This window comes from Crocodylus porosus, unplaced genomic scaffold, assembly GCF_001723895.1.
Source record: "Crocodylus porosus isolate Cpor-Errol unplaced genomic scaffold, CroPor_comp1, whole genome shotgun sequence".
In the NCBI taxonomy this organism is placed as follows: Eukaryota; Metazoa; Chordata; order Crocodylia; family Crocodylidae; genus Crocodylus; species Crocodylus porosus.
This window is the reverse complement of record NW_017728886.1, coordinates 118,294,504-118,308,577: the sequence shown is the minus strand read 5'-3', so window position 1 is coordinate 118,308,577 and position 14,074 is coordinate 118,294,504. Positions and strand designations below refer to the sequence as shown.

General features: G+C 46.8%; 1 protein-coding gene across 2 annotated transcripts in view; it reads right to left on the bottom strand.

Annotated features, from left to right (window-relative positions):
• GRB10 (growth factor receptor bound protein 10) overlaps positions 1 to 14,014 on the bottom strand; it is a 185,249-nt gene extending 171,235 nt beyond the window's left edge. Inside the window, exons 1-2 of one of the 2 annotated variants that reach the window (XM_019540950.1) lie at positions 13,901 to 14,014; positions 11,271 to 11,328 (exon numbers count right to left, since the gene is read on the bottom strand). The gene's annotated coding sequence lies outside the window, so the exon portion shown is untranslated. The remainder of the gene's footprint in view (positions 1 to 11,270; positions 11,329 to 13,900) is intronic. The other variant, XM_019540941.1, reaches the window with a different exon arrangement.
• Positions 14,015 to 14,074: the final 60 nt, after the last annotated feature.

The following is a 14,074-nucleotide window of genomic DNA, read 5'->3' as shown; positions in this document are numbered from 1 at the left end:
TGCCATCAATTACAACCCTCTGGGTCACTTCCTAGATACTGTCCACTGCGTCTGTGACCAAATATGCCTGTATCATCTGATTATGTATTAAATGTTAAAAGTAATGTTCTTAAGGCACCTAGTAGATGTTTTTTCAATTGTGGTAAGGCTTTTTCCACATTTTTCCACAGCTACACATGCACAGGGCTGGCTGTCAGCAGAAGAAAAAAAAGGGGGCACAACAGCTTGCACTGCTGCTGCTGACCAGCAGAGGGAGCTCTTTCTGATCAGCAGCACCACTGAAGAAATTAGATGCCTCTACTATTGAGCATCCCCCAGGATCACAGCCAGGGAAGGGAGGTGGTTGGGGCAGGGAGATCCCTGTCCTGCTGAACTAGGCACAGTAGGAAAAGGGATCTTGGGTCCTGGGGACCCCTTGATTCCAAGAAAGGGACCAAAGAAATTCCTCCCCAGAGCTAAGCAAAGCACAGGGTTTCTATATTGCAAGGGCAGACAGAAATTACCCCCAAACAGCAGAGAAACCTTTGCCCCAACACAGAGCTCAGCCCTGGATTCTCTCCCTGTCCCTGGCAGCACCACCTGCTCCATGCTGTGCATGGGGGCTGGGGTTCACCCCTCCTGTACATTGTGCTGCCAAGGATGGGGAGAGAACCTCTGGGGTTGGGGCAAGAGTTTCCCTGCAGTAGGCTCTGTGTTCTGTAGGTTATTTCCCACCCCTTGCAGAGTACAAGTTAGAGGGAGAGAAGAAGGAATGCATCCCCAGGATGCTGGATGACCTGGTACAGACCTATCAACTAATGTGTTCCTGCCACCTCCTCAAATTAAAGCTGGACAGAATGAAAATCTGAATACTGACTTTGCAGCTAAACTATATGCTTTGGATGGCTTTGCAAGACAGGCCTGCAAAGAGGTTGGCATGAACACCTGGCAACAGGCTAGTCAAATATTCATTTGCAATACAGCAACACCCAGACAAAGGTCTGTTTTAACACATCTGTGGTGCCACATACCGCACGTTCAGCTGTTCTCTGTACTGTAAGGGAGCAGCTCAGAGAGGGATGAGGGTTGACCCCTGGATATCCAGGGGTCGGAAAAAACCCACGCAAAAAAAAAAGTGGAGTGGCGCATGCAGGGGGAGCATGTGCCACTCAAAACAGGAGCTTAGCCAGCTAGAGCCACGCTGCAGCTACTGGCCAGGCTCTGAGTGACAGGAAAGCCATCACTGCAGCCCTGGGAGGCCCCCAGGACCACAAAGTACATGTAGCACAGGTGTTCCCCAGGGACAACTGGCAGTGGCACAAGATACACCGCCACTAGTTGTCCCCGGGGAACCAAACATCTACGCTCATCTGGACGCAGCCACAGAGTCTGCAATAAGTAAAACAAAGGCCACCCAACTATAGACTGAGCTTGTAAAACAACTGCACAAGGTCAAAAATTGCTCACTAGTTGATGCTCACACAGCCAGAGAATAGAATAAGTCCCTGAAGAGCTGCATTGCTAATCATTTTTTATAATCAAGATTCTGAGACGCTCAAAGCCTTGACTGCTTGTCTTCATAAGTCTGCCTTTCCTTTGTTTTAGCTAGTATTGATCCAACAGGTTATGTCAGTGTAATTCTAACATTTATTAAGTGACATGTAACTGTGGCTAGCATTGCTCATAATCAGTAGGGAGGGCAACTGAAGTAAACAGATCATCAAAAGCTATTCACACTCATTGTGTACTCAAGTAGGGTAATCTAAACAGGGAAGATGGAAGGGCTGATGATGACTACCTTAAAGAAAAGTGTTCTCCAGTCTCTGAAAGACTACAAGAGCTTATGGAAGAGTCAAGGCAGATGTATCAAACAATTGGTAGTCTAAATTTTTGCAAACTGAAGCAAGAGTACTCTCTCATAGGCTTTTATGTGGTTCTCTCAGATATAAAATATAGGGTTACATCATCAAACAGCACTCTATCCTCTTTCAAACAACTCTACAGCAGCCAACCTCTGTGTGTCTTACAGAGGTAGTTTGACAATTAACTCATCTCCATTTCAACCTGGCTACAGGTTCAAGTGAAAGTGTTTCAGTACCATAAATTGTTGAAGAATATTAGCCTTGATAAGGGTTTTTTCTACATTGATGCTAATAGTGTTTTAATAACCTGCTGTGTCTTGTAATAATATATAAAATAACATGCACTAGAACCTGAACCATTTGCTTGCTGGTGGTTTGCAACCCACAAAGTTTGCAGCTGGTTTCCCAATGAAGGACTGTGGGACTACACACTTTCTAGAATGCTCTGATCTCTAGCTAATTTTAGAATTATGGCAGGGGAAACAAAGTCTATGTAAGGCTTTGCCCCCCATATACACCAATCCCAAGCTATGTTAATGTTTTGTGAAAACTAATGCACAGGACTAAGTTAAGTGTTCACATAATCCAGACAGAGAGACTGCAAGGCTACCTGTACATATGCTGTGCATTTCAAAATGGCCATGGGATGCTTTATCTAAACCTCATTTGACGAGGTTTAGATAAAATGCCCCCTCAGCCATACTGAAATGTGCAAGAGCTTAATACACATGATGGTGAGGCAACCCTGGAGCATTGTAATTAGAACACAGTCTGCTCCGACATGTTCTAATTAGAACATGAACAAGTGCAACTATAGGCACTCTGTGTGTGGCAGTGCACTTGCAGTGCCTGCCACTTTAAGGGCTGAGCCAAGCAACCAGCAGGTGCTTGATTGCAGCAGCCATTTTAGAACCCCGGCTGCCCACATAAACACAGCAGTTTGCTGCGCTCAGCCAGGTAGAAACATTACCTGGCTGAAAGGCTGTATGAAACATCTTGCAGGTAAGAGCAGGAAGCTCTTGGTCCTGGGCATGACCTAAAATTGCACCCTGCCAAGGAAGGGTGGCCTGGTGGTGTTCCTAGTAGTATGGGAGCCCCAGGAAGTGCCAGGTTACTTATCTTCCCCAGTGAAAGGTGAGGAGGGAGACCTTAACTCCAGCCCCCATCTTCAGGTGGGCTGTGGAGGCAGCTGTGGGAGTAGTGGGGCCAGGCATGGCAAGCAGAGTGCCACCTAAGCCCAGAAGGGATGCGAGATCCTGAAGGTCCCAGAGGGGGCAGTGTGAGGAGCGTAGTATGGCCCTGCACAGAGTAGGGCTGAATGAGGATTAGGCTTGAAGGGCAGTCCCAGGGGTGCACTGAGTAGGGTCAAACTGGGAGTAAGCCTGAAGGGCAGTGCAAGGGCCAGCCCTGTGAATAGTTGATCATGATAGAGGGCCTAGAGGGGGCACAGTAGGAACCCAATGGGTGGAGAAGAGGCCAAGGCATGGTTGTGGATGCCTGAGACTAGTTATGCCAGAGGCTGAGTAGAGGGCTCAGCCAGAGCATTAGGGGCAAGTCCTGACCCGGGAAGTCACCCGCTGCAAGAAGGCCATATGTGGGTCAGAAGTAAGACCTATAGTTTGAGCACAAAGACCTGCTGATCCAGGGAGGGAGTGAGGGTCACTGAGACCCTGGAACACCAGTCATGGTGTAGGTTATGATTACATCATGTGGATGCCATCTGCAAAGCATAGGCTGCGGTGTTGGGGAGGTTGCAGCCATAGATAGTGCCACCTGGCAGCGGGGCATGTAATGGGCAGTCTCCCGCATTTTACCACCCGTTTTGAGAACAGCGAAGTTGTAGCAGGAGAGACTGCCCCACAGACAGATGGGTGGGCTGGCATAAGACCCAGCCCCAAGAGTTGCCTCCTGTCACACTGTGTTTTTGTCAGGCTGGAGAATGACCAGAGATAATGCTACCAACATTTATTTTGAGCCCAATTTTTAGGTAAGATGCCTTAAGTTAAGAACAAAAACTTGTCGTTAGACACCTAAACAGTACTTTAGAAATCCAACTGCTTGTGTATTTAAGCCCTTATTCAGAAGCTGTTGTGCCTAATGGGACCCTGCCAGATTTTAATGCAACTAATTAACTTGTGCTATTCTGTAAAACTCTTGTCAGCTCAGAAGCAGCATTATAACAGCTCCAAGGGCTCCAAACCAGGATAAAAACCTAGCCACGCACCCATACATGGCCAATTACTTCCATAACTGATACCAGCCATTTTCCCTCATTCCTCAAAAAAATAAAAAAAGCCAATTTTCTTATAACCTATAATTATAAGTGAGACCAATTGGTTCAAATTTAAACCAGATTAATGAGGCATCACATTCTGCAATAATACTCTCCTATATACTACAATCAAAGCAGACATACCACCTTGTAAAGCCCTGTAAAAACAATTGCCTGTACCATAACCCCATTGTGTTCACAAGTTTCATCATGCTGCCAGGTTATGCAAGTTTCATCCCTACACAACGCCTTGGCAAAGCAAGCTAATTCCTGCATTGGTAGCAAGGATTTCACAGCTGTTTCTAACCAGAATATGAGAGTTCTCTTCCTGTAACATTCAGGCCCATTCCAGTAAATCTGCAAGGATGTAAAGCTAGATCAATTGATTCTGTTTAATTGGGCAGACAAACTCCACAGCGCAAGCCACAAGTAACATTTCGTCTGAGATCTTATTTCCAAAGCTGGTCTTTCAGCCACCAACAAACTTTCGTGAAGCTTTCCAATAAAGAAAAGTAATGCCTCATTTGAGCCTTCTTAACTGCAAAATGCTATTTATGGCAATTTGGCTTTCAGCACCCTTACCTAGAAGGATATAATAACAATGATTCATTGCAAATCTAATATAATCCTTACTGTTCAGAGGAAATCTATCAACTTTAGAATCCAGGTAGGGTCACTGTAGAAAAAGTCTCCCACTCAGAATCATCAGCTGAAGAAAGTTCAATCAGAAAGCCAAGAAAAAAAACCCAGTAACATTCAGAGCTGAACACTGATAAGGACTCAACTTTTGAGATTTGCATATGTCTACTACATGATCCCTGATGTTAAAGTCAAGTACCTTTAGTGCAAGAGAAAAAGCTCCAATAGTTCCAGAAGAACTTGGAGCCTGCATGACCTCAAGATGTGATCGCTGAACTGGAATTCTGCAAGCAAATCTTTGTAGCTTAGACCAATTCTAAAAGACCAGTGGTTCCCCCAAGCACAGCATAAGCTTCTGAAATTTTGGCTTTAATTTTTCTGGGATTAATGTTTTGATAAGAAGGAAGCATTAATTCCTCAGCTTAAAGAAGCTGGAGTTTTATCAGCAAGTGAGACCAAAGCATCAACATCTGTCACCCTTACATTTTCCCCCCCCCCCTCAATTTCAATGAGAAATGATGGATAATTTTGGAACGTGAACATTTGAGCCTGGTAGTATGGCCAAAGTTAGCTTCTAAACATTTGAAGAACACAAGCAGTAAGGCCTTGAATTTTTAATCCTTTCCTCTGACAGCTAAAATGTAGAAGTTCCTAATTTCTGAAACACAGGAGGGTAAATACTGTGTGACTCAAGAAAAGGACAAATGAAAGATGTTTACCTCCTCCATCTGGTGAAGATACTGGAAAACGAGAATCAACACACAGATCTGAAGCACCAGTTCTCTGAAAGCCAGTAGAGAGGGCAAACTGAACTCTAGCGTGTATCAGCTGATGTGCTGCCAATAGATCCAGAGAGGTGCTCCTCCCGCTCTATTTAGTATCGGTGAGGCCACAGCTGGAGCACTATGTCCAGTTCTCAGCACCACACTTCAGGAAGGATGTGAATAAGCTCAGAAGGGTACAGAGATGGGCTATCCATATGATTAGGAGCCTGGAGGATAGGCCTTATGAAGAGAAACTGGGAACTGAGTTTGTTCAGTCTGCATAAGAGAATTGAGACGTGACTTGACAGCCGCCTACGAGTATGCTAGGAGCAAAAACCAAGATCTAGGGGAGCAACTCTTCAGAAAGGCACCCCTTGGGAGGGCAAGAACTAATAGGTGCAAGCCAGCTGAGGAAAAATTTAGGCTAGACAAAAGGAAAAACTTATTTTCTGTAAGAGTATTTGGAACACACTCCCAGCAGAGGCAGTGCAGTTGCCATTCCTGGAGTTATTCAAGAGGAGGCTGGACAAGCACCTCATTGCTTATTTGAGCCCATTTACCTCCTGCCCATGGCAGGGGAACAGACTTGAAGTTCTTACAGGTCCCTTTTGGTCCTTCTATTATATCATTCTAAGGTATTCCAACAAGGGCTGATACAGATTTACTTTTATTAGTCAATGTTTAGGATTGGGAATCCAGAAAAAAAGATGACAAAGCTGGTAGGGAAATACAGATCGCCCAAGCGAGGGACTAACAATAGAGGGATGGGGGTGAGGAGGGGAACGCAAGTAGGTTACAGGAGATACAATGTTAGCCAGCTAAGCCCAGGGATGGGAGGGGGTTCACAACTCTGAGAGAGAAAGGGGATAGATGCATGCAAACCCGTTACAATGGTCCGCAGTGGTGGAGGAAGTGGTTCGGAGGAAGTGCCTCAGTCCATATAGTCTCTCATTGCCTGGGTCCTCTTACTAGACACAATGTAATCCAGTTGCTACTTCCTGATCAAGAACCCACTTAAAATGTATTTCAGCAGAACACTGGGTTTTTGGTGGTAGCCGTGTTGGTCTAAGGACATAGGCAGGCAAAGTTCTTTGGGTAGATGTGATATCTTTTATGTGGCCAACTGAGTAGTTGGAAGAAAATTCTTAGCTAGCTTTCAGGTACAGTCACCCTTTGTCAGGCAGAGGGAGTCTCTGCTGGTCATCAGGCATAGGGAGTCTCTGACCAGCAGAGACTCCCTATACCTGATGAAGGGTGACTGCGCCCAAAAGCTTGCAAAGAACTCCCCGCCCCCCCCCCGACTACTTAGTTGGTCTCATAAAAGATATCACAAAAGAACTTTGCCTGCCTTTTGGCAAAATATCGTTTTAGTTTTCTCTCTCAGGCACATGCTAGATTTAGGCAAGAGTTTTAAGTTCTATATTACAAGTACAGGCAGTATTTAAAGGTTAAGTAGTCAAAGATACTTCGCAACTAAGGAAGGATTTGTTGGGCTTTTTTTAGTTTGTTTTGTTTTTGCATAACTGCTGACCACTTACTGTGTGCTGTGAAAGAGAAAATTATTGTTCTTCATTACTGCACCCGAAGCACTGCAGCTATTGGATACAAGTAAATCTGACTACTGTTTAAAAAAATGCAGGAAAAAAGAAAAGAAAAGGGGTGGAGGCAGAAAACAACAAAACCAACCAACCCTGATCACTGACGTACTAAGAAGCTCCTTGACCTCCTAAAACCCTTACCTCCACTGTGAAGGAATTGTCCAGGACCAAGAGATTTTCCCCATCACTCTATATTTTCCCACCCTGGTGAGGTATTAAAAAGTGATAATCCAAGGGAATGTAGTGCCATTCACTCTGACTGATGAGCTACAGCTCTCAGCAGCTACAAGCTCATGTATTTGTAAACAGACATTATATACTACCCATAATCATATTAATTTGTTGGCAGTCATTTCTCCTGCCTTTTCTACTCACAATCTCTGAAAACTTTGATCAGTCTATACTCTGAACAAGCCAAAATAAGGAAAAAACACAAACTTTTGCTTTGTAACAGTTTCTTCCTCACCTGCTAGCAATTTGGGCATCAGGCTCCCTTTGTTCGGATAGGATGGCACAGCATTTCCTCTGCAGCATGTTCAATACAGCCTGCATCCCAGAAAAGTCCAATTTCCTATTTTTGTCCTGTTGAGAACTAGTAGGAACTGGCACTGATTTAAGTTGGGACAAGTCAGATGCTGGTTTACCAGTGGTTTAACTAAACATATGGTTTACAATTACCTCATTCATTATGACCTGCTGTAACAGAGTTGTCTTTTGGAACTTGCTTGTGTTCACTGGCTTTGGTCTCTGAACAAAGCTGAAAGATTTACTCCAAGAAATCCACTGATGAATACATTAGCCCCTTACTCGAACATTAAAGCTGCCATAATTTGAGACATTAGCCAATACTCAGTCACTCACTACACTGATTTTCTTAGGGTTGTTGCAGCACCTGTTTAGTCATCTAGTTCACAACCTTAATATGCAGAAGTATAAACAGGCCTTTTAATCCTACCTAAGAAGAGGTATAGTTGCATTTAATGTTAATACTAAGGAAGAAGCACCAAAGTCTGTTTTAAACCCCTTCCCCACTCCCTCCACAACACCTCACCCCATGTGGCCTGTATAAATGTGGCTTTGCACATCCTGCATCCCCTAGATACAAACAGCCAGATAAAAAACTTTCCTAAGAAGCAACTCTGGTACACTGGCTTCCTCACCCTGTGGTGACTACATGTTTGAGGGTCCCAGTGAGGAAGTATGCTTGTCTTGCATGTTCTGTGTAGTTAGACAGAAGAAGTCATGGATTCAGGTTCTTGCCCCAAATGCTACTTATGCATTTTCTCCAATTTCTGAAAAAAACAATGCATATGCAATCCTTGAAACAGAACCCAGGCCTCTGTCCTTTCAGGGATGGCTGTTATCATGGAGTTGGAGGCATGCTTGCCTATCTAGTAGCCCAGCTTCCAACAGGACTTCAAGTGCTTAAAGCACTCCACTAGTAAAAACCAGGTTAGCTGTTTTTTCATTAGTCCACAGATGCCATTTTAAACTAAAACATAGCTTTCCATTTGCTCCCTACAGATGAAGGGAACACAGCTTTCAACATAGGGAAGTTCAGTTGATAAATAAGCACCTGGTTATGTAACTGTCAGACTACAAGCTGCCTTATCTACAGAGGTGAGCTTCACCATTGTTGCACACCACCCTGACCCACTCAGCTATTCAGGATCTGGAAGCTTTTCTGGATTGAATGAATTCTTTTGGCCTTACAAGGGTTTGAGGAATCTCTTTCATTTCACCTTGTCAATAGCAGGGTATATTTTCTGCTATCAGCATTCAAGTTTCTCCATCTGGTGCAGTCAGTCAGAAAAACCAGGAGACCCATGTTGGGGACAAGCTATATATGAGGCTAGCATTTGGGGTTGTCATTTCCATATCGCTGGCTTTTGGTGATTCACCAGGTCGAAGACCTTGTGTTTTGGAGGTTGGGAGTCCTGTACACTTCAGCAAGGTTTTGGAGTTCTTGTCATCCATGAGTCTTCCTGGTCAAATAAGGATCAATGGTCTCGTCTGTCACTGAGGAGCTGGAGGATCTCCAATCAATGTCTTAATTAGACTGTCTGCCCGAGCATCGGTTGGGTTGTGCTGTGCTGTCTTCAGTCTTGATACACAGGTTAAGGCAGATACGGACAATTATTTGGGTCCAAGACCCACATAGGGAGTTTTGATGAGCTGTCCTGGGTTGGGCTGATGACCAGATTCTTTAGGGACATAGTGAAAGGACTTTGTCCTCTCCTCCTCCCCCAAGGACTCACTAAAACTCTTTCTAGGGCTGTCTGCAGGCAGAGAGCAGTGTTCAGTTCTCGGAGAGGCTGGAATGACATGACCCTGCCCTCTGGGTGGGGAGGTGTGTGTGTGCGTGTATGTGTGTGTGTGGAGGAGGGGGCTGCCTGGACACTAGGTCCCACAAGTCTGCTGTGGGTGAAGTGGGGCTCATACAGCAGAGCTTGCCCAGGCAGTTCGCTCTGCACTTCCCCCACAGTGCTCTGCGTGGGGCTGAGCTCCGCTCACTCACACTGGGGCAGCCTGCACCACACTCCCACCAGTGTCCATGGCCCAGCCAAGTGCTGCTCTGTGCCCCCTGCCTCCAGTGGCAACTCCTGCTCCTGGTCTTGCTGCTTGCCTGGAGCAGCATGACTTGGCACAGTGCTGCAGGGGCTTCAGCCAGGATCCTGCCCCTTCAGCCAGCCTCCTGCAAGGTGGCTGGGAGCTGAAGCCTGAGCCCCAGCACTGGGGCAAGCAGCCCAGCTGAAGCTGCTTACCTGCCTGCCCAGAACAGCACGATTGTGGTGCAGCACAGCAGGGGCAGGAGAAACTTCTGACCGGCTGTTCCTGGTGCAACTCTGTGCCATCCACCTCCAACAGCAGCTCTTTCTCCTGCTCCTGCCACACCACTCCTGGCAGGCATGTGGGGCTCCAGCTCCAGATCCCAGATGCCTTCCACCAGAAGGCAGCCAGGAGCTGAAGCCAGAGTCCCACGTGCTGGGGTAGGAGCTGCCTGGTTGAAACTGCTTGTCCAGAGTGGCATTGAACAGTGCATCACTGGGGCAAGATCAAAACCAGAAACCGCCACTGAAGGCAGGGAGTGCAGAACAGTACCCAGCTACACCAAAAACAGCCCCTCCCAGCCTGTGTGCAGCTTCTGGACTCGGCCCAATGGGAGCCTAGTGCAACTGGGCAGAGAATGGCCCCATGCAGAGTGACTGGATGCCACAGGCTGAATCCAGTCACCTGGTGGGCCAGATCTGGCATGCAGGCCGTATTTTGCCCACCCCTGGGCTAAGGGACCAGATTTAGATTATGACCAGCTACTTGAATTGAACCAGAAATAGTCCATCTCAGTGAACAACTGAGCTTTTGGATTTTCACAGACTTGTTGATGACCATATTAAAGTCTCTCAGGATGGAACCTTAACTACAACACTGATGGCACTAACCTGTAAAGGAGCATGCAATCTGTTAGTTCTGAATCATTTCTACTCTCATATGAATACAGCCTGAATTTTCTTGCTCAAGGCACCTCCCTTGCATTGACTGTTTGATGAAAAGATGAAGGCACTGCTATTTGGCTTTTTATCCTACCTTGCCCTACAATGAAGTAGTTATCCTGGAGGAACAAGTTGAGCCAGCAGAGAGTTCCCAGTTTCAACAATGCAGACTATGTCAGATGCTTCATCACTGGTGTGGTCAAAGATTGTCTGCTGGCTGACCTTGCTTTGTCCCATGAGGATAAGTCATGTCACTTCGTGCTGCCTGCTTCTAGCCGGCATGTAGGCAATAGAATCCAATTTCCTTTGTATACTTTACATTTCCTTAGCAACATTACCTTTACATTTCCTTTCCTCCTGACTTGAACTCTGAGTTAATTGTGTGAGTGAAGGAACAGATGTCCAAATCTACAGAGGCCAGGAGAAAGGCAGTTAAATTGGATCTGGTTTGGAGTATGTCGAGGTCTGGGACCAGGTAGACTTGAAAGCCTAGTGGCATAGAAGGAACGGAAACAAAGCAAACACTGAACAACCACCAGCAACAACAGGTAGAATGAAGCAAGGGCCAACGGCATCAGGCATCCATTTACCTGAAATAATGTTGCCATGACACCCACATTGCTCTTATCTGGCTTGGGAGAAAGAGGAAGGGAAGCAGCACTTACTTGTCACATCTGAGTTAGAGCCGGAAAGTAGCTTCTGAGCCAGCAACTAGTGGCAAGACTGAAAGAAAAGAACTGAGACTGATACCTCTGTTCTTATAGGTTTCTTTGGTTGCTTCATTCCTAGAAAGGATGAAACTGAGCCAAAAGGGGAGGAGTCACAGCCCCACCCTCACCTGTCGCAAAACCTCACTTCTTAATGTGCAGAGAAGAAAGGGACTAGGAACTGCTCCCAGACCAATTCCTGGGACGGTGCCCACAGGTATAACCAGATATGGGGCATGGGCCTTCAGTTAGCAGACATAGAAAAGAAGCTCTTCAGAGAAGACCTTATCATTGAAAACCATGCATCCTTAGTAATAAACTAAACCAGACAGTCAAAATGGATGTGCCAGAAGTTCACTACTGCAACACTAGCACATGCCATGAGACTACATTCAAACAGTTTTTGTAAAATGTGCTCAGCACGCTTTCAAGCAAACACTTTTAAAGTAAAGAAATCTAGCCTTACTACAGAAGTTTCTCCCCCTACAGCTCTTACTCTGTCACACACAAGTTTTACGTAGGGAACCCAAACAACTAAATTAATCCAGGGTGCTAAAAGGAAAGTTCACGTAATGCCTTAAAAACATGAGTGTCATTCTCTTATGGCTGACAATGAGTTTTCTTATTGTACCTCTTTGCTTAGTTCTCAAAGCCAGACTGTGGTATTTAGATATAAGCCACTGGGGTACACACCAGCTGCCACCAGCCTCTAGTAAGACACTGCTGACTAGGTTTCATCAGAAACACAGGCTAGCACCATCATATGGCCCCACCCTCTCACCCCATCCTGCAACAGCTCCTGGAAGAAATGGTATTTGACAGTTATACAACTTCTCTGCCACCTGGGACTCCCCAGGCTGGAGGGATCCCAGCTAGGTGAATCCAGCTACTTGTAGACACTGGGCTGCAAAACAGGAAGAAACCCAGTGTCTATAGGAAACTATAATGACATCAGCCAGGTTCTGTGAGCAGAACCAAAAACAGATGCACTTTACAATTAGGGAAAGCTTTCTGGACTAGAAGACAACACACTGTTGAAAGACTGTCACAACTGGATTAGAGGATGAACGCCAGACACATGGAGCAAGACAGGAGAGAATATCTGGATTATCAAAACCACAGAAAACCACAAAAGTACCACAAGATCTAACACCCAGCCAGAGCAAACAGAAGCTACCTCTAAGAACAAATAAGAGTGCAAATGACATACAGTACAAGAAAAAAAAAAAAAGTGTGCGCATGTGTGGGGGGAAATCACTGGAGGCAGGTGTACAAGTCTGCCTTTCTAGCAATTCATAGTTCAGAACAGACACCACCAAGTGCTGCTTTCCAAGCTTTGCTTACCCTACACTGTGCAGCATTTAAAAAAGACAAATCAATATTTTTAGGGATTTTTTTTTAGCAAAGCAAGCTTCAGAATCGAAGGTACAATGTATTGGTTAGAATACAAATGCACACCTTGAGACCAAAGGATGAGAAAGAGAAGAATACGCTTCTTAAATAGCTGCATCTCTTCTCAACAGACCTTCTAGGTAAGGAGTACCGTAACTGCAGAACACGCTTAATATCTTTTCTCTTGCCTTTGCAGAGGAGGAGCCGACAGGAGTGTCATTTCCACCATTCAGCCTTTGGCGTTTGAGGCACACCAGTCAGGTTTTCTAAGCACCGTACATTTTTTTTTTTTTAAACCTGTCCTCATAACCCACTCCTTTTAATCCTCGGATTAGCTCTGCTGCCCTTCTCTGTACCTTTTCCAGTGCCGTAAATAAGGCAGGTCCATGCATGGAAGAAGAAATGAAGTTAGAGCTTTCATGGTGGACCAAGGCAGCTTTTTGTAGCCAGAGCGGTTAAATAAAACAACAACAACAAAGAATTAAAACATCCAGCCCCTGTAGGAAGCAGCAATATTTCCAACCCATTCTCCACATGCAACTGGAGGAAAGAGGGAGAGGCGTACTCAAACTTTGCCTTCTGTCCCACCCCTCTCCTTCAAGGAGGCAAAGCAGGGTAAGTGAGAAACCTGCATAGAGCTGCTCTGTAAGCCTGGACCCACGCTGCTCTGACATGCCAGCGCCATATGCTCCCGGTTCAACAAATCCAAACATTTCTTCCCTTTTTTTCTTCTTTCCCCTCCACGCACAGAGAGCACCGCTTCAGAGCCGCCTGCTGAATCAGCACTTGCCGCACCGCTCTAAATAGACTTCTGCTCAGCTTCAAAAGAAAAGCGTTGGGAAGCTGGGATGGGTCGGATCCTGCCTCGGGCAGCCGGGTCCCTCCAGCCCCGCTTCTCCAGGGCTCGAGGAGGGGGAAGAAAAAAGAAAAGAGGGGGGCGGCAAGGTAAGACAGACGAGCCCTCCCCGCCCAAGCCCTGGGCTGCAGCCCGTTGTCGATGGCAAGCGAGGGAGAGGCCGGGACAGCAGGAGACGGCTGCGGGCCACTCTGCCCCCGCGACGGGGGCGGGGGAAGCGCCGGGGCAGGGCAGAGCAGAGCTGGGGCTCGGGACGGCCGCGTCCCGGCGCAGGGTCTGGGGGCCCCGCCAAGTTTGCAGCGGGGCCGAGGAAGTTGGCGCGGCCGCGGCTCAGCCTTACCTGCGCGCCCGGCCCGCCTGGCCGCTCCCCCACTGCCGCCCCGGCGGGAAGTTGGAGCCCGGGCGGGCGCGGAGCAGCCCGAGGGAAACTTGTGCGGCCGCTACTCCCGCCCCGCGGCTCCCGCTGCGCACACGAGGCTACGCCGCCGAGCCTGGCCTCTCCCCGCCTCAGCTG